The following is an 18173-nucleotide window of genomic DNA, read 5'->3' as shown; positions in this document are numbered from 1 at the left end:
TTACTCTATTATTTAGCTTCTAGAAAGTGAAACAGATATTTAAAAAATAGTAGGAAATAAGCACTAAACTAATGAGACAAAATAGGAAATTCTAGAATTGGAGGGAAATTTTATATAGGTCTTGCAGGAGAAATTTGAATAGGTGGGGGGAGGCGGAGTGGGAAAGAAAAACATGTGAGAAAAGGGAGGAACACACACAGAAAAAAAAATCAGTCTTATTTGGATAAACTTATTTGGATAAACTTCAGAGCAACCAAATTTCTTCAAACCAAATCTCTAACTCTTGAGTGTCTGGAGGAAACACCCGCCACTAATTACAGGACTAAGATATGGAAGAAGCCACTTCAGGCTGTGGAATCAGTCATCCTGATGGTGGCTTTTAAGATGTGGCTGTGGTTGTTCGTTTGGTGGTAGAAGAGAGTTTAAATTTATTTCCACTGGCCTTGGTAGATGTTGATATTTCTTCCATCTCTCATCTTACTCCAGAGCTAAGGAGATAACTGTGCCAACTATGGCTTTGTTTGGTATGCCACACAGTCCTGGTGCTGCAAAGTCAAATCACCCTGAAGGATGTTTATGTAAATGTGGGAAGAACTTTTGCTTAGAGATCACTGTGATGATTCCCTACACTATCCTTTTTGAGAAAATAAGTTAAAGGGGCTGGTTTTATGATTGATTCTGAAAACTCTGTAAGAGTTTTAAGTTGATGTATATTTGAAATCACAATTTTGATGATGTTTCTATTTTATTTCATTTCAAATAATTTTTTTAAAGATTATAAGAATTTCTATTTTTCTGCAAAGATAAGCTCAATTTTGAGACAGCCCATATTCCTTTGTAGGGTAAAATAAAGATGAAACATTAGACATGATGGGTAAAAAGTACTTTATGAAAATCCAACTAGCATTTTCTATGAGAAATGTGGTTATTATATTAGACATGTTATATCTGGCTTAATAAATCTGTACAGTTGATATTATAATTTTCTCTAGAACTTTTCAGTTTTTCTTTTCTTTTTCCAAACTAGCAAGATGTCCTAGAAAGTAATGAATTATAGTTCATTTATTTACTTTTATTATTTTACTTCTTGTGGGTGTGATTTTTTTTCAATCTCTTGGTAGAAAAGATGATTATGGAAGTGCAGACGAGAAAGTGTAATTCTTCAAATTTTGGAAATCACATAGCAGGGCTGCCTAAGGAGTAAATTTAAACTATTTTAATTTGTCACACAGAAAAAAGACCTGACATATTCCTCTGTTTCTGAAATGTTTTTCTATCCTTACTGCTAGGAGAATTAACACACTGACAAGGGTGCTATTAAACACATTAAACATCAATTTGTGAGTTGGACTAGACAACCTCTTAAACTCATCCCAAAAATGAATACAGTCCTTCCTAGGTGTCCGTGGGGGATTGTTTCCAGGATCCTTGTGGATACAAATGTCCGAGGATGCTTGGATCCTTTTTATAAAATGGTGTACTACAGTCAGCTTGCCATATCCATCGTTCTGAATCCGGGGATACTGAGGGCCGACTGTATCTATGTTACTATTGTTGTCAAGGTTGTGGTCAAGGATGTGAGCCAGACTACCTGGACTTTTTTGTTTGTTTGTTTGTTTTTAATTTTTTTGTTTGTTTTACTTTGTTTTAAGTTTAAAAAATATTTTATATTGGCATATAGTTGATTAACAATGTTGTGTTAGTTTCAGGTGTACAACAAAGTCATTCAGTTATACATATACATGTATTTATTCTTTTTCAAATTCTTTTCCCATTTAGGTTATTACAGGGTACTGAATAGATTTCTCTGTGCTATACAGTAGGTCCTCGTTGGTTATCTATTTTAAATATAGCAGTGTGTACATGTCAATCTCAAACTCCCAAGACAGCCTGGATTTGAATATCAGCTCTCAACTATAGAATCAGCTACCACCCACAATTTGCAAACAAGTGATTTTCTGTAGAGCTATAACCATATATACTAGTTGATGCAGAAAAATCTTGAAATTTCACTTTATCAGTTGGATTTTCATTTGATGGTTCTGGAGAGAGTTAGAAGTGTTTGTGTATGTCTTGATACTATCAGGCTATCTAAGAGGAAAACTTTGGTTGATTTTTATAATGCTGCTATTCCAATCCATTTCATGTGGAGTACAGTTACGGCAGAAACCACTTTGTGCTAGCTTTTTTGTATAGCATAGTCCTCTACTTTATAGTATGGATGAGATGAGCAGGTGGGTGGAGATCAAATGGAATCCAAGATAGACCCTCATTTCTCTTGTGAGTCCTTATTACAATCTGGGAAAGAGGGTGTGATTGAGGTGAATATTGAGTTATTGCCCCATATATGGCAATCAAGATCCCTTCTGATGTGGGATGTAGAATGTTATGCTGGTGATGAAAACTTGGTGATTCTTCTTGGTCAAATTTTTACAAGGATTTACTTTAGCATTTTCTTAGTCATGTCTACCCTCCTTTCAGGCTGTCATTAATTGAAGGTGATGAAACACATGTGATAACTTGGACAAATACCTTGAACTAAATTAATTCAGACTACCATTGGCAATAAAATTGTGTGACTCTTTGTGCATTGGGGGATTATTTCAGGAGAGCTTTGAAATGGAAGTTACTGGACCCGAAGCCATTTTGAGCTCTCTACCAAAATCAAAAGTTTTATTCCCTGAGAAAAGCCTACAAAATTTTTACTTTACTCAATTATATGTTCTAATAATTTTTCATGGATAGTGGGTGTCCTTGATATTGTAATAGAAGAATAGATTTCCAACTACAAAAAATTTGTCAGACAGAGTTTTATTCCAGTATGCAATAAGTGGACTTTGTATAATTCTCTCTCTCTCCTTCTTCCCCCCCCCCCCCCCAAGGGTAGTAGGAGGAGTGGAAAAGGAATTAAAATAAGTAAAATAAATCACCATAAGAAAGTTTTAAAATCTTGCCTTATTTTTCGAATTCACATTTCTTGTGTTACTGCATCTTGATTTGGGCTGAATAATACCAATGGCACTTTTTGGAATTGGAGAAGTTTATACCGATTTTTCACTCTGATATACATATCAAAGCTACGTAGAACTCTCTAAATTTTTCTCATGGGTTCATCATCTATTCATGCAAAAGTGAAAACATAATTACTATAGGGCAACACATCTGGAAACTGAGTGGCAAGATAAGGTTGAAGTCATGGAACATTCCAGAGAGGCCAAAATCCTAAATAAAATCAGCTTAAACTGAGAATGCTCTTCAGTAAGGGATGATGGTTTTGGTTTCTGCAGTAGCCTCATTGATGATCTGCCATTAAGAAACTTTCAACAAGTAAATTTTAAAAAAAATGCCCTTTGGAAAGCAAAAACTCGAAGAAACCATTTCAAGAAAAGAATATTGAATGGATGTTGGGTAACTCACAGAATTGCCAGAGCGGCTGAGAATGAGGCTCAGGAAATTGTCATGAACAAAGGAATCCGGAAGCTAGCCAGAACTGCACAGACAATGATAAAGCCACAGATCCTGTCCAGAGAGGACACTGCTACCACCACCACTGTACAGTTTGGTTTCTCAGATTATACAGCCTCCACTTCTAGCTCTGATTCCTGGATGCCACTGTAGGCACCACTGTTACTGGTGCCCTGGAAAATGGATGTAGCTGCAGCTGGCATTGGGGCAGATTTCCTGTCATCTCTGTTTCTGCATCTCACAAGCCCCAAACTTGAAGAGTGGTGGATTTTTCTGATTGGACAAGCCTTGGTCATGTGCCCATGGGTCATGCACCAGCCACCAGTATGGTATGTGCCTTCTGAACCTTAGGAGTATTTTGGACATTCAACCATGTTATTGCATGTATCATACAGCTCCTTCCTTTCTATTGCTGAGTCGTATTCCATTGTACTGGTATGAACAATTTGTTTATATATATATATATATATATTTTTTTCTTTTTGCGGTATGCGGGCCTCTCACTGTCATGGCCTTTCCCGTTGCGGAGCACAGGCTCCGGATGCGCAGGCCCAGCGGCCATGGCTCACGGGCCCAGCCGCTCCGCGGCATATGGGATCCTCCCAGATCGGGGCACGAACCCGTATCCCCTGCATCGGCAGGCGGACTCTCAACCACTGCGCCACCAGGGAGGCCCTGTTTATATTTTAAAATATCCTTGTCTTCATCAAGTTCTCAAAGATTTTTTTCCCTATGTTTTCTTTTGGAAGATTTATAGCATTAGCTTTTAGGTTTATGATCCATTTTGAGAAAATTGTCTATATGGTATGAAATAAGTGGTTTTTTTTCCTGCAATGAAAATTAATTAAAAAACTATCGGGCTTCCCTGGTGGTGCAGTGGTTGAGAGTCCGCCTGCCGATGCAGGGGACATGGGTTAGTGCCCCGGTCTGGGAAGACCCGACATGCCGCAGAGTGGCTAGGCCCATGAGCCATAGCTGATGAGCCTGAACATCTGGAGACTGTGCTCTGCAATGGGAGAGGCCACAACAGTGAGAGGCCCATGTACCACCAAAAAAAAATCTAAAATATAATAAAATGCATTATTTATTTCTGATTAAATAAAACATGTTCATTGAAAAGAATTTGGAATATCGAGAAAGACAGAATCATGAAAACTAAAGTCATTCATTATCCAACTACCTAGAAATAAAACTATTAACATTTTTTTGGAAAAAAATAATAAAATAAGTGTTGAAGTTCATTTTTTCCCATATATATATATTCAGTTTTTCCACCATCATTAGTTGAAAAATTCCTTTCCACATTGTATTTCCTTAGCACATATTGAAAATCAAATGACTGTATATGTGTGGATATATTTTTAAGATTTCTATTATATTTCGTTGAGCAACATGTTTATACACTTGAAAACACCACCCTGTCTGATTACCGAAGCTTTGTAGTAAGTCTTGAACTCAGTACAATTTCTCCAGCTTTGTTCTTTTCAAACAATTTTTGTTGGCTATTATGATCCTTTGAAATTTCAACTAGATTTTGAATCAGTTTGTTAATTTTTATTTAAAAAAGATCCCTGTTGAAATTTTGATTGCAATTATCAATAGATTGATTTGGGAGAACTGATATTTTAATTTATCTTCTAATCCATGAGCATGGTATATCTCTCCATTTATTTCTCTTAATTTCTTTCAATAATGTTTTATAATTTTCACTATAGAAATCTTACATACCTATATTTATACTCATACCTAAGTATTTTATGTTTTTATGCTACTGGAAATGGTACTTAAACATTTTATTATTCCATTGTTTGTCACTAGTATATAAAATTATAATTGATTTTTTAATGCTAGTTTTTAAATATTGATCTTTAATACTGTACCCTGTCACCTTACATTATTGTAAACTTATCAAGATGTTCTAGGTAGATTCTTTTGGTAGATTGTTCTTTTTTAATGTATGCTATCATATTGTCTTCAAGTAAAGACAGTTTTGTTTTATTCGCATTTATCATGAATAGGTGTTGAATATTGTCAAATGCTTTTTTTTGCTTGTTTATTGAAATAATATATTGTTTTTCCCCTTTTTCTGTTAGTATGGTGAATAACCTTGATTGCTACTGAATTATTATTATTTTTTTGTGGAGGGGTGTACATATATCTTCTCATTTATGTTTTTTTCTTTGGATAAATACCCAGAAGTGGAATTTCTGGATCATATGGGAATTCTATTTTAATTTTTTGAGGAACTGTTTCCGTAGTAGCTGCACCAATTTACATTCCCAGCAACAGTGCACAAGAGATCCCTTTTCTCCACATCCTTGCCAATGCTTTGTTTACCATAAAGTCTGCTTTGCCTGATATTGATGTAGTTATATCAGCATTCTTTTGGTTGATAAAAAAAGTTAGTGTATCTTTTTCTTTCCCTTTATTTTATGTGCTTATATTTTATGTATATCTCTTATATAGGTATATATCTGGGTTTTGTTTTTTATTGAGTCTGACAAACTGTCTTTCCACAGGGTAATTTAGTTCTTTTAAATTGAGGATGAAGATTGGTAATATCTCAATTATTTTTTTATACAGCAGGTTCTTATTAGTTATCCATTTAATACATATTAGTGTATAGATGTCAATCCCAACCTCCCAATTTATCACACCAGCACCTCCCTGCACCAGTTTCCCCCTTGGTGTCCATACGTTTGTTCTCTACATCTGTGTCTACTGAATTATTAACCAAACTTGCATTCTTGTGATAAATCCCAATTGGTCATTCTGTGTTAATTTTTAATTGATTTATTAAATTTGCTAATCTTTGGCATGGATTTTTGTGTTTATATTTATAAAGAACATTGGTAGTTTTCTTATAATATCTGTGTTTTGGGAATCTGAGCAAAACTGGTGCCATAAATAAGTTGGGAATTGTCCTCTCTTCCTGTGATTTCTGGGTTTATGTAAGATTATTATTTTCTTCCTTCAATGTTCAGTAGAATTCACCAGTGAAGACGTTTGAGCCAAACAATATTTTTTTTTGGATGCTTCTCTTTTTCACCGGTTTTCAATAATGTGATTAAGACATGCTTTCTTTTGGTTTGCTTTGTCTTTATCCAGTTTTTTGAATTTTCTAGGTCTGTGGATTTATAAAGGTATTAGCCAAAGAGTGCAAAGTTTCAGTTATGCAAGGTAAGTCCTAGAAATCTGCTGTACAGTATAGTGCCTGAAGTTAATAATACAGTATTGTATATTTAAAAATTTGCTAAGATGGTAAATCTTATTTTGTGCTCTTATCACAAAAATAATAAGAATAAATAAAGAGGAACCTTTTGAGGGTGATAGGTATGTTTATGGCATAGATTGTGGTGACAATTTCATGGGTATATACTTATCTCCAAACTCATCAGGTTGTATACATTAAATATTTATTGTTTTTTGTTGGTCAATCTTACCTCTATAAAGTGGTTTTAAAGACATTTTGAAGAAATTTTGGCCATTCTTTTTTTTTTTTCTTTTAATCTTCCTTTTCCTCCTCTTTTTCTGGAAGTCCAATTGTTCCGCAGGTAACTGAGGTTCTGTTTATTTAATTCTCAAACAATTTTTCCCCTCATTACTTCAGTTTCCATTTCTATTGTTATGTCTTCAAGTTTATTAATCCTTTTTGCCTTGTCTCTAATCTGCTATTAAGTCCTTACTGTTAAATTTTCCTCTCAGGTATTATGTTTGTGAGCCCTATAAATTACATTTGTTTTATTTTTAAATCTGTCATTTCTCTTCTTATTAGGTTCTTGTTTTCATTTAAATCCTTAAGAATATTTATAACCTTGTTTTAATGTATTTGTCTGCTAATGATTTGTCTGCATCATCTCTGTCATTTCTCAGTTAATTAATAAACAATAGTCCTCCTGACTATGAGTTACATTTCCCTGCTTCTTTTCATGTTCAGTAACTTTTTTATATGATTATAGACATTATAAATATTATGCTGATAAGTATATGGAATTTTCTGTCTTCATTTAAAGAATATTGAAGTATATTTTAGCAGGAAATTTAGTTGCTTATGGATTATTTTGAACTTACCTTTCAGCTTTTTTTTAGAGTGACACAGAGTAGCCCTGCAATGAAGACTCTTCTGGGGTCTCTATTGAATGCCTCAGGGGTTCAACAAGGTTTCCTCCATTTGGGTAGTTGATACAAAATAGTTCCTCAGCCCTGAGTGAGCTTTTGATTTATTCAGTTTACAGCTTCCTTGTAGTTTATTATTTTTGCCCAGTTTCATAGGCATTTTACCCTATGCATTTCTTAGTTTTACCCTTCATGTATTGCTTAGTATTCAGCCAAAATATCAAGAGTCCCATGCAGATTCCTGGGGCTATTTCTTTGGGAGCTTTCTCATCTTTTGTACTCTGCCCTGCATATCCAGCTTTCTCAGCTTCTTCAAACATTAGTCTCTGCCCCAACAATTCAGCAGGACTGCCATGCTTTGCTTGGACTCCTTTTCCCTGCTTTGAAATTTAGAAAATGTTTTCAGGAAGAAAGTTGCAGTGATCATATAGTTCACCTCATTTTTTTCTTTTCTCTCAGGTAACACAGTCCTGGACTGCCAGTTGTCCAATGCCTAAAAACAGTAGTTTTGCATATTTTGTCAGTTTTTATCATTGTTTATAATGAGAAGGCAACTTCAGTTCTTGTGACTGTGTCACAGGCAGAAGTGGCAGTCCTTTGTTCAAATTTTAATCTCTATTTTGAAATTTAAACCTGTGTTGAAACAATAATTTGAGGTAGTATATTTCCAAAATCCACAGGCTCCTCATATATCCTGGTCTTAAGTGGAATTAGTAACAGAAGCTTTTATTTAGGGAATCATTAGATAGCTCTGACTGTCAGAATCACAGTATGGTCTCAATTTTGAGGATAAATAAAGGAGAATAAAACTTTTTAGCAAACAAATTTCCAAAAGCAGCCTCAAAACAGCTAAATGTGTTTTGTTTGTTTCAGTTTTTCATTTATAGTTTTAAGAGTAAAATTCATGTTCTCTAGAATAAGTTAGTACTGCTGGAAGTTTTTCATGCCTCTATCTTATTTTATATACTAGAATAATATTCTTGCATCAGATTCCAACACAAATAAAAAGGCAAGAAAAAAATGAGAGCATCAGCAAAATAATCCTGTATTGCATCTAAACTTCATTCCTCTGGTCATGAATATTTTGCCATGCAGGTAAATAACACAAAAGGAACAACTAAGCATTAGTGCCTCCTGGCATATAATGTATAAAGATGAGTTTCCTGGCATATAATGTGTAAAGATGAGTTTCAGTGTTACTCTTTGAAAACTTTAAATAGTGTTCTGTCCTCAAACAAAACTTTAACGAGTTCCCTTGTGGTTCAAAGTGATGTGTAATCAATACTTCTAACATTTGTCACAGTCTCATTTTAATTTCTTTATCTGCTTTCACTCCTTATGTCCTATCTGTTCTTGCTCCAAATCAGACCAGCACATCACAAAGACAGCACAGGGCTTTGTGGCTGGGAAATTCCAGGTTTCCTAGTGAGGACCTAAAGTCCTATGTACTTGGTGAGTCCCTGAAACTCAAAGTAGTGTTAATTTTGGTCAATGTCTGTGGTGGAGAGGAAGCCAATAGTGAGGTTGGACATGGTATCATGCTTGCCATGGAAGAGCATGCTGAAGTGACATGGAAATGTGAAGTGTTGTGAGGACATGAATAAGGACCTGATCCCTTTGAATCAATAAGTGAAAGGATGTTGTTAACAGCACTGGCAGGTCATTTTACTTCTAGTCATGAATTATTGATCTCTTCCTATAAAAGTAAAACAGGGCAGTTGACCACAAATTTTCTAATTAGTTTTGGCATCATCAGCTTCTGGTCATCTCTCTGTGTATGTGTTTTCTTCTGCAGGTAAATAAGCTAACTTCAGCTGTCCTGGTAGGTCAACTCTTCCAACAAGCTTGGTCCTTAGCTCTGATTTGACTGCATGCAATCCAACCACTGTCTCCAACATAATATTTAGTTTGACTTCTCATTTCCTAGGTCCAGAGTACACATCACAGATTCTTGTGTGATTTCAATATATTTTTATTCAATTAAGCAAGCATTGAATCAACACCCATCTTGGGTCAGTAGGACAAAATATGATGCAGTATTTGAAAGCATTTACAAAATATACACGGTATATTTTATGTGTAAAGAATTATCATTTATCTAGTAACTTGCGGTTTTAGAAGTATCTTGAGGTACTTAGAACATGGTAGGCATTAGCATTATCTAGGATCAGGATGTAATATTCTGATCATCTTCTCAAGTCTTCTTACATCTTTGGTCAACATTCAGGGAAGTTAACAATAAATGATTATAGGTTGAGTCAAGATGTGAAATTGTGGTTTAAAGTATGGAGATGTGACCATTTTCAAGGCATTTTTACTTGGAAGTCATTATTTTTCTGTCTGGCTGCTTTTTTTCCTTCTAATTTTCCTATTAGTACTAAGTTACTTTCCTTAGTTCAGAGTAATACTGTCAACTGATAAAAAAATGCACAACGTGAGAGTTGCGAGTTAGGTTTTATTTGGGGCAAAATGAGGACTCTAGCCCAGGAGACAGCATCTCAGATAGCTCTGAGAAACTGCTCCAAAGAGGTAGGGGGAAAGGTCAGTATATATGTGATTTCGGTGAAGGGGGAGTATATGTAATTGAGCACATTTTTTTGTGGAAGGTTTCTGCTAGTCAAGAGGAGTGGACATCACCTTGAAGGATGTTAGTGCTTTTCTAAATATGAGGAGATACAAGAATTGGGTTCATAAAATCTTCTCCTGAAAATATCTAACTATCTGAAGACCTGTTCTGCCAGTTTTTCCCAGAGCGCAGAGTGCCTCATTTCCACTCTCCAACTGAACTCCTTTCAGGGGGTGTTGAAGGTCAGGAGCTGCAATAGCACATGATTTAATCCGTGTAGAGATAGATGGCAAGTTTCAATTTGTAGTTGACAGTACTTTCATACTTTTTGAAAAGGTAATAAGAAAGATACAGAGACATTAAATTAAAAAAAAAATGAAAGGGCATGGTGTGGGAAAAAAAAAAAAACTAAAAATATGAGCATAATTGGGGCCTGGGGACTTTGTGGAAGAAAGGAAGTCTAGACCCCATTTTGTTTGATGTTTTGAGTAAAGCTTTATCGTTGTGTACTTCTTAATTTGCCTGGATATGTCTAGTTAGTACTCGAATTCAGTTCATTGTAATCTCATGTTCATTTTGTGACTTTTAACACTTACATTAACAATAGATTTATCAATGTGTTGGTGTCATTTGAGGACACCAATTTTATGGAATGATTTACATGGACATAAATATGGCTTTAATTTCTAAAGTCTTTAATTCTCTCAGATACACACATATTCACATTCAATTTAGGGAAAACTATATTTTTAAATTTTTTGTCACCAGAGGTCACAGGAGTTAAGCAATCATTCTTTCCCAACTTTTCCTTCTCATATTCTTTCTATTTTACTCAGTGTATCTCTGTCTCTCTTTATTTTTACTCATGAGTTGATTTTGTTGGTATATTCAGTTTGCTGTTCATGAAATGTGACTGGAAGTGAAGTTCCATTAGAAGTTTAACACAAACATGACTGGTTTATTTCAGTGTAAGCCCATCAACTAAAGGTGGGAAAAGTTCCAAAAAATTCTATTTGCTGGAAAATTTGCTAATAAACTTTTCGTTATTCAAAGGCTTGCTCACAATGTGGGATTTGAGGGTGGGAGCCTGGGTGGAAAGAAGACAGAATATAATAAACACAACAGAAACTCACTGGCATCAAACTGATTGGAGTGCATTAGGAAAACAGCTTATGAGAGAACTATGAAAACAGGCTTTGTACTTTGTAAAGTGGAGCGTTTCAGAGATGCCGATTATAAAGATTGGAACTAATAGTAGTTCCCCAAAGTGAGGTTTCTGTTTCAGGCCTGTGTACGCACATTTTATTCTTGATTCATAAAGAAATCTTAGTTTGCAAGCAGGATGTATACCAGACCCCTTAAGGATCTAAGAATTTCGTCTACATAGAGAATTAATGTAAACACATGCCTTTCTTTTAGAGTGAGAAAAAGTTAAGCTAAAATGAAAATAATGGCATTTAGCTTATCTGACTTTTTACAATTAGAAGGAAAAAATGTATAAATGGAGAATCAGAATTTTTATTAAAAACATATTTTAGAATGTTTTCTTTTCGGGGGACAGATTTATTTGCTTCCATTTGTTGACTCCACTGTGAATTTAAATAAGTTCTTTGTGTGTTCTTGGTTTATTTGACTTTTGATTTTAAAAGGCAAGGGATAAATTTCAGTCTCTAAATTTGGAAGAATGTCTTTGGAGTGAGGTCCTTCCAGTTTCCTGGAGGAAGTGGCAATTAACTTGGCCCTTAGGGAAAGGGTACAATTTCAATAACAAAAGGATGAGGTAGAGTCGTTCCAGACAGAGAGGATGGTATCTTTGAATGCAAGGATATAGGTAGTGGGCCAAATCATTTTAGATGAGTGAGGTGGACTTATGTTGCAGGACAAAGGCAAAGAGGGAGAAGACGTGTGAAAATTAGACTTATACATGATCTGGAATGCCAGGACTAAGTTTTATTTGGATAATTGGCACTTTGTAGACATAGACAGTTTTAAGTATATAGCTCCATGAAGAGAAATTGGGTAAGCTAGAAAGGAGAAATGAAGAAAGACCAAAAGTTTACAAAACTATTCCTCTGTGCTATATATTATATAGGAATGTCAAGTTTTCCATTGGGCAAAAAAGGGAAATTAGAGCTCAGGGATGTTGGAAACTTGCTGAGATCTGTAGGTTGAGCGTTTGGATCCAGTGTTGTTGAAAGAACAGAGCCTAAGGTTCATCAGTGACAAGATGCAAGAGATGCTTCAGATCCTGTGATCTGGCATAAGGCATAGAAAAGGGGGCAGGGATATGAGATGGGAGCCTCTAGCCTGCAACTAAGTAGATATCATAAATTAAATCTAATGGTACAGAATGGAAGGCAGACACCAGAATTCTAGTTGTATTCTATTTTTTCTGATTATCAAAGTTAATAGGATTTTAGGGTTAGCACTCTAGACATGTTTAATAATATACCTCATCTTAACTTCCCATGAAAATGCCCAGAATGATACCCAGAGTGGCAGTAGCACTATAAATTAAACACAAGAAGAGAACAAGGGCAGAATTTTCTCTAATTGCATCTGTGGTGTGGTGGATTTGAAAAGCTTGGTCTTAGGCTATGTATGCTAGGTTCCAATCTCTGAACTCGGACAAGAAAGAAGCCACCAGAGCAAGTAGGTGCATTAACTTCTGAGTTGTAAGTGTACTCAGATCCAAACTAATTAAATCCAGAGCCCAGTTCTTTTCTCACTTCTTCTATATGCATCTGTTTCTCTCTTGACATTCATTCAGAGATTATTAGCCTCAGCACACAAGAGGCCAGGAAGTAGAGGAAGCTAGATGCAGGCAGAGATGGTAAGTGGAGCACCCTGAAGATTGGAGAAGTGTTGTGAACTGCATCTGATTCTCACATTGTCATAGCAACCTACTCTTAGGGCTGAAGAAGATGAAAACTCACCAGGTGCCCACCAGATAAATCCCTGCCATGTGCCACAAGATGAGCAAGGCATGCTGTTCTTTCTCTTGGCTTTTAGGTTCAGAGAGACAAACTCCAGAAATTCAAATGGTTTATGGAAAGGGCTGGTGCTGGTTGCCCTCTTCATTGCCAAAATCATGTATGGATAGACGTCAAACATGAGTATCTAAAAACAAAACTAACCAAAGCATGCAGCCTATGATAAGAAGATACAGAATTAGGGCTGAGAACACTGCCACAAAGATGTGCAGAAATACTTTGCTTCCCTGGATGCATGATAAATCTCCTGAGGAGATTTTTTAAAAATACCAATACCTGGACCTCAGTCCCAGAGCTTCTGATTTAATTGGTGTGGAGCTAGACCTGAGCATTGGTATTTTTAAAAAGTGCTTCCAGGTGACTGTAGCAGCCGAGATTGAGAACCACCAAGTTAGAGCAAGAACGTCTTTCCACAAATAATTTCCTCTCACTTAGTCTTGGTCTCCTTTTCTGGTAGAAGAGAAATCTTCAATAAGGCAATGAATCATTGTGTTTCTCCTTCCTTCTTGGAAATGCTGTTACTTTCCTGTAATGTTTACATTGTAACATCCTCCAAGGAAATACATATCCTTGTGAGAGCCAAACAGCAAATGAGATAAACCAAAATGGCTTCTAATTGACGATTATTTCTGTCTTTTTTACTTTAGAATGTATTGTCATTCCAAGATTGGTTGAGTTCAGACTGATACAAAGCATTACTAATAAGGACAAGGACTTTGAACTGGGTCCAGTGTACAAGGAAGCCTACTGGACTTTGCTTATATCCACAGATCCCAACAGCTACCTGAAGACCTGGCATTACCACCAGAAAGAGAAGTGAGAGTGTAAGCCTGGACCACTTTTTCCTAAACTCCCTGGCCCTCAGGTGCTTCATCTATATGATGAAGAGGGTGGATGATATGATTTAAAGTTCTCTTAATTCTCTAAACTTTACATTATGTTATTATTATTATTATTCGATATCAGGATTTCATTAACATTGAGGACAATAAATAAAACAAAAACATATTTTACTAACTTTTTAGCAGTTATTTTAGATGTCATGGAGATTCCATCTCAGAACCAGGTTTCTGATGAGGTGAGTGAAGAATATGTCAGCAACCCCAAACTTAAGGAGGGGTTGGGGTGCCATAAAATATTCGGTAATCAAGAAAAAGAATATCTAGTATTACATTTAAAAAATCAGAATGAATGCAAAAAACCCATGAGAACAAAGCTCGACAATCTATATAAAGCCATTGCATTTAAAAATTTAGATTTAGTTTTATAAATGAATGTCTATAGTGTTTGCCCAAACTAATATTCAAATATACGCTCATGCAATCATTCAGACAATAAGCTGGCAGTGATTACAAATATAAGGATTTGAAAACATGGGTTTTGCCTTCAAAGGACTTATAATTCAATGTGGGGTTGTAAAATCAGTGAGGTAGGGAAAGAAGCAAAAATAGAAGAGTATAATAATATAGGGACCCATAATGTGGGCATTTAGAAGACATGGTAAATGATTTTGACTGGGAGTGTGTGTGTGTGTGTGTGTGTGCACACTTGTGTGTGTGTGTGTGTGTAGTAGATCTGTACAGTCTTCATGAAAAATATGAATTTTAACTGCAAAGGGTTTTGTTAGGAGGCATGATGGAAAAGCAACCAGGCAGAAAGAACAACGTGGCAAAAGGACAGAGACTTGGGCACACAAAGAAAATTCAAGAAAAAAGGCAGGTTTTGTGGCAGAATTATAAGTGTGTATGATCAGATATGATAGTTGGACGTGTGGCTGGAAAAATTGGTTGGATTTGGAATGCTATGAGTAGCCATCATCTGCTGGATTCCAGAGTCAGGCCCTCTAGGGTGAAGAACTGAGCTGTAAATACTCTTCAAAGTGCGGAATCCCCACAAATGAGAACCCATGGTGTTACTAAATGTAACAGTGTTTTGGAGGTTTGTAGCTCTGACCTAGTAAATTTAGCCAAGAAGATTTAGTTAGACATCCAGGAAAAACATGCTGCCTCCAGAATTTAGCTTTGAACGGACAAAAAGGAATTATTCACTCTCCGATCTCTGTCACGTGCACAGGGGGTCAGAACCAAGGTAACACATTTTTATTTTTTTAATTAATTTTTTTTTAAATTTAATTTAATTAATTTATTTTTTATACAGAAGGTTCTTATTAATTATTTATTTTATACATATTATTGTATATATGTCAATCCCAATCTCCCAATTCATCCCACACCCCGCCCACTTCCCCCCTTGGTGTCCATACGTTTGTTCTCTACATATGTGTCTCTATTCCTGCCTTGCAAACTGGTTCATCTGTACCATTTTTCTAGATTCCACATATATGCGTTAATATACGATATTTGTTTCTCACTTACTTCAGAGATGGTCCTCAGTTTTGATGGCTTGTGTGTGTTAACATACCAGTCATAGCGTATCACATTTTGCCTTGAGCCAAGACTGACTCTTATGATTGAAAATCATTTCTGTGTGAGAAAAACAAAGCACATCAAAGTGCAATCATTTTTCAAATTGTACACTTGCTTCTAAAGATGGAGTGTCTTTGGCCCTGACTTGAAAGCTGTGGTGTTGAGTCTTTTAGGAGGTGGAAGGTAATGACTTGGAACAGCAGAAATAAACAACAACCTCAGGAATCCTTCTGGTTTGGCAGGATGGGACCCAGGGCAAGTACACTGTATATATCTAAAAATGAATAATAACTTCATGAAAATGTAAGAAGAATTTCATAGAGTGTCCTCCCCTAATCTTTTTTTTTTTTTTTTTTCTTTTTGCGGTATGCGGGCCTCTCACTGTTGTGGCCTCGCCCGTTGCGGAGCACAGGCTCTGGATGCGCAGGCCCAGCGGCCATGGCTCACGGGCCCAGCCGCTCCGCGGCATATGGGATCCTCCCAGACCGGGGCACGAACCCGTATCCCCTGCATCGGCAGGCGGACTCTTAACCACTGCGCCACCAGGGAGGCCCTCCTCCCCTAATCTTACCTGCTCTTAACAACAATGCTTGTGAACTTCCCTCTCTCTCTCTCATTCTTCTAATCTCTCAGATATTGTGCATTGTGGTTCCTTTTTGGTTTTGACCATATTTCTAGCTATTGTGATATTGGTGATTTCCTTTCTAAGTTAGGAAATTGTGGTTGAAAAAAAAGAAATAAAATTTTTAAAAAGAACTTTTTAAAATTTAATTTTTATTTTATATTGGAATATAGTTGATTTACAATATTGTGTTAATTTCAGGTGTACAGCAAAGTGATTCTGTTATACATATACATATATCCATTTTTTCAGATTCTATTCCCATACAGGTTATTACAGAATATTGAGTAGAGTTCCCTGTGCTATACAGAAGGTCCTTGTTGATTATCTATTTTATATATAGTAGTGTGTATATGCTAATCCCAAACTCCTAACTGATCCTTCCCCCCTCACCTATCCCCTTTGGTAACCATTAGTTTGTTTTTGAAGTCTGTGAGTCTGTTTCTGTTTTTTAAATAAGTTGATTTGCATCTTTTTTTTTAGATTCCACAGATAAGTGGTATCATATGATATTTGTCTTTCTCTGTCCAACTTAGTTCACTTAGTATGATTTAAAAAAAAAAAAAAACTATTTTTCCCTCTGTGGTCAATTAGAATATCATTTGGGCTATTTTGAATGCCCAAGTTTGAGAATGTGTATTTTGGCATGAATCTTCATATATAAGCCTTTATCTAATTCTTATTCTTTTTTTTTTTTTTTTTTTTTGCGGTATGCGGGCCTCTCACTGTTGTGGCCTCCCCCGTTGCGGAGCACAGGCTCCGGACACGCAGGCTCCGGACGCGCAGGCTCAGCGGCCATGGCTCACGGGCCCAGCCGCTCCGCGGCATATGGGATCCTCCCAGACCGGGGCACGAACCCGTATCCCCTGCATCGGCAGGCGGACTCTCAACCACTTGTGCCACCAGGGAGGCCCTAATTCTTATTCTTAAACAAAAAAAAAAAAACAATATCTATAGCTAGTGACTCATGGAAAACTGAATTCAGATTGTCTGTTGTACTACCATGGTTTTGTATTTCCTAGAGTTTTTGTATTTCTAAAATTCCCTAGAAACTAAAACATGCTCATTTACAGCAGTTACTATTTAAAATATATGTTATTTGCACCTCAAATAAAACATTGTTTAAAAATGCCCTTGAAGGAACAAAACTTTCATTCTTCTCAATTCTTTTAACTTGGCTATATGGGAAACATTCCACTTAGCTCATTCAGAAAATGTGCAAACCTGGCTTTGGGCACAATACTCATTTTCTAAAATGGATGGACCAGGGCTAGTTTCCTCACATTTCTTACAATTGGTTGCATGTGGCTGGAAGTCAGACTAAGCATGATTTATAGTAATTGCCTGTCATCAGTCTATGCCATGCTTACCTGCATAATCCACCAATTGTCCCGCAAATGCCCAGAGCTCATAACCTACCTAAGGTTATTTGGTTCTTTTATGAAGAAACACACACAAAATGCCAATGTTCCAAAATGAAGCCCTGGCCCCCAGCTGCTGCTGCTCCAGCTTTCATAACACTAGGGAGAAAAGAGTCACAGAGATGTTGACTCACATCTGGTTAGAAAGTAAGAAGTAGTTTCCTGAGAATATGTATCCCACAGGCAAAGTAGGGTGGGAGTCATCTACTATGGTGGTATCTCTCAACCTCAGCACCACTGACATTTTGATGGGATAATTCCTTGTTATGGGGGACTGGTCTGTGCATTGAAACATCTCTTGATTCTACCCATTAGATGCCAGTAGCATCTTGGCCCCTGCACTGTGACAATCAACAATATCCCCAAGCATTGCCAAATAACCCCCTGGGGGAGGGGGGATTTCCCCTGAATGAGAACTACTGTACTAGGGAAAAGTAAAACTAGGCTTTTATAACTGGCCAACATTGTGTCATGTAGAATACAGTAGTCTACAGGATGAAAGGGAATAATAAGATAATATTTATTGAACATACTTACAAGTAATATATATATATATATATATAT

The sequence above is a fragment of the Mesoplodon densirostris genome, chromosome 5 (genome assembly GCF_025265405.1).
Source record: "Mesoplodon densirostris isolate mMesDen1 chromosome 5, mMesDen1 primary haplotype, whole genome shotgun sequence".
NCBI lineage: Eukaryota > Metazoa > Chordata > Mammalia > Artiodactyla > Ziphiidae > Mesoplodon > Mesoplodon densirostris.
The sequence above is the reverse complement of the archived record's forward strand: the minus strand, read 5'-3'. Positions refer to the sequence as shown.